Source organism: Arachis ipaensis, chromosome B10, assembly GCF_000816755.2.
Source record: "Arachis ipaensis cultivar K30076 chromosome B10, Araip1.1, whole genome shotgun sequence".
In the NCBI taxonomy this organism is placed as follows: Eukaryota; Viridiplantae; Streptophyta; class Magnoliopsida; order Fabales; family Fabaceae; genus Arachis; species Arachis ipaensis.
Window position 1 is genome coordinate 104,104,363 of NC_029794.2, and position 3,576 is coordinate 104,107,938.

Consider the following 3,576-nt stretch of genomic DNA (forward strand, 5'->3'; position numbering starts at 1 on the left):
ATTTATTGTAACACCCTACCATACAGAGACTTATGCTTAAGTCATAATTCAGAGATGGCAAGGTATTACGACCTCTAAAACCAAAAATTTAGTACGTATAGTAGTATGAATAATTGATTATAACTAGGAGCCTTTGTAGAAAAAGGGGGTAAACAAAAACCGTAACTCGAATGCGCAACACTCCGATTGATAAGTAACGAACATGGATAAACTAACGCGAGATCATATATATAAAGAGTGTCAAAAACAGGAATATCAAGACTCAAAATCCGGCTGCGAAGATAACCGGTCCGAGCATAGCAATATATACATATAATAAAATAAGGAAAACTCCAAGGAAAACCCAAAGGGACACAAATACAGAAACCTATTCTCCAAAACCTCCTATAAGAGGAGTCATCACAGTTTGTATTATTTAATGGAGATAAAAGTATCTAAACAAGATATATAACCCAAAACAGAGTCCCGAGAACAAAGGATCTTCGCTAAATCCAGAAGTCTCCAGCATGTCTTAACGAGAAGCCTCGCGTCCTGCATCTGAAAATCACAAAATCCGCATGGGTGAGAACCAGAGGTCCCCAGCACGGTAACAGCTTCCACATATATAATACATAATAATAGAGGAAAGCCGAAGGCAATCCTAGAACTTCCTCCAGATAATATCAAAGCTTATAAACAAGCTATACCGTAAGTGGCAACTGACTAAAGATTCTTTAGTCTAACTAATACTTCCTTTTCCAATTCCTTCAGACCTCCCAACCACCAGCAAGAGTATAATATAGCAAACACAGTTATATCAGACAAGAGATTCACAAATAGGAACAGATAAGGCATTTAGGCAATTAGCAAGTAATATGCAGTCAAACAGGCAATCTCAAACAATTCATGTAGTATGCTTATGATGCATGCCTGTCCCTAGTGGCTGATGATATCATCTGTCAGTTATAGAGCCAACCCGACAAGTCCTGGTAGCTAACCAATGGACTGTCCCTCTGACTAGGGTTGAGAATCTTACCACACCCAAGGTCCAAGGAGACAAGATTAACCTTCTCCTTCAAGAGAGTTGGGTCCTATAACATCAAAGAACCCAAAATCTCAACATTTTTGCTCATGAAACTCGAAATCAAGGGCTGGAATTTCGAATAATAAAACGTGGCTTACCTCAAAATTAATTGTATGGGTTTTGTAGAGCTCTCCGCGGTGAACGCGTGGCTGCAAACGGTGCGGCGATCGGAGCTCTAGATCAAAAGTTATGGTGGTTTGAAGATCAACCAAGGGAGAGAACTTGAGAGGGTGTTCTTCCCCCCTCCAAATCAATTTCAGCGTGTGAGTGTCTCAAGTGAGGAGAGAGAGTGCTGAAAACTAGGGTTTTGGTTTACTTTGGGTCCGGTTGGTCCGGTTTGGCCCGTTCGGTCCAATCTTGGTCCGATTTCTATAAAATTGGTACCGAAATTCTCGTCTCAAATTCCTCTATCACATTTAGCCATAAAGATAACATTTTTGGCTTTCTAGAATAAATTTTTATTTATGGGTTAATTAGCCATTAATTAACCGGGTCTTACATTCTACCCACCTAATTGGGAATTTTGCCCACAAAATTCAAATTCAATTACCTGAGAATAAGTGCGGATAGTCCGTTCGCATCTCCGACTCAAGTTCCCAAGTGTGTTCCTCAACACCGCCTCGACTCCAAGCCACTTTGACCAATGAAACCTCTTTTCCACGCAACCGTTTGATACTAGTATCATCAATTCTGACTGGAGCCACTAGAAGCGTCAAATCTTCTCTTAACTGAACCGATTCAGGTTCTAACACATGGCTAGCATCAGGGGTGTACTTCCGAAGCTGCGACACGTGAAACACATCGTGCAGGTTCGAAAGATGAGGCGGTAGAGCCACCCAATACGCCACCGGCCCAATCCTCTCCAGGATCTGAAATGGACCAATGTATCGAGGATTCAACTTCTTTGCTTTAATCGCTCTACCTACTCCTGTGGTCGGAGTAACCTTCAGGAAAACATGATCTCCTTCCTCAAATTCCAAGGGCTTCCGCCTTTGATCGGCGTAACTCTTTTGACGACTCTGCGCCGTAAGCATCCTATCTCGGATTTTCTTGACTTGTTCAGTGGTCTCAGCTATCATCTCCGGCCCCAACAAGCCTTTCTCTCCAGCTTCATACCAACATATTAAGCACTTTGAAACATATTCTGCCACATCATTCTTCATACCCGGCCACCAAAATATCGCCTTCAAATCATGGTACATCTTAGTACTTCCCGGGTGAATGGAGAATCCGCTTTTGTGTGCCTCCTTTAAGATATCTTGCCTCAAAGTGCTAAAATCCAGCACAATGATCCTACCCTTGAATTTCCATAACCCATCTTTTTCTTCCGACACTCTCCACTGTTTTCCTTGCTCGATAGCCGGTAACACCTTCCATAACGCTTCATCATTTTCATGAGCCTTTAGGAGTTCGGACTTAAAGTCACTTGAGATTTCTAATCGGCTCAAACACAAGGTTCCAGATACTTCTCGAGCACCAATTTTTAGACTCTCGAATCCCTTGAGCAATTTCTCCTCTTGAAGCATCATCCAAGACGCATATAACGACTTCCGACTTAACGCATCCGCCACTATATTCGCCTTTCCAGGATGGTAATTCAACTCAAAGTCGTAGTCCTTCAATAATTCCATCCACCTCCTTTGCCTCATATTAAGATCTTTCTGGTCAAAGAGATATTTCAAGCTCTTGTGGTCAGAGAAGACTTGGAACTTAACCCCATAGAGATAATGCCTCCACACCTTCAAGGCAAGCACGACCGCAGCGAGTTCCAGATCGTGTGTAGGGTAACTAACTTCATGAGGTCTCAACTGCCGTGAGGCATAAGCCACCACATTATGATGCTGCATCAGCACGCATCCTAGACCCTTTAACGAGGCATCACAGTATACCTCAAAAGGCTCGTTCGGCTCAGGTAACACTAACACAGGTGCAATGGTCAACTTTTTCTTCAATGCCTGAAAGCTCTCCTCGCACTCAGGAGTCCAAACAAACGGAGTGTCTTTGCGAGTTAACTTTGTCAACGGCAAAGCAAATTACGAAAAGCCTTTGATGAACCTTCGGTAATAGCCAGCTAAACCCAGAAAACTCCTTATCTCAGTTACTGTGGTTGGTTGCCTCCAATCCATCACAGCTTCTACTTTGGTTGGATCTACGGCTATTCCCTTCTTACTCACCACGTGACCCAAAAACTTCACCTCACTCTTCCAGAACTCACACTTAGACAGTTTCGCATAGAGTTTCTTCTCCTTTAAAATCTGCAACACAGTCCTCAAGTGTTCTGCATGCTCTTCTTCAGTCTTGGAGTAAATTAGTATATCATCAATGAAGACAACAACGAATTTATCCAGAAACGGACGGAATACTCTATTCATGTAATCCATGAATACTGTAGGGGCGTTCGTCAACCCAAAGGACATTACAGTATACTCGTAATGACCATAACGAGTCTTGAAAGCGGTCTTAGGGATATCCTCACCCCTCACCCTTATCTGGTGATAACCGGATCGCAAATC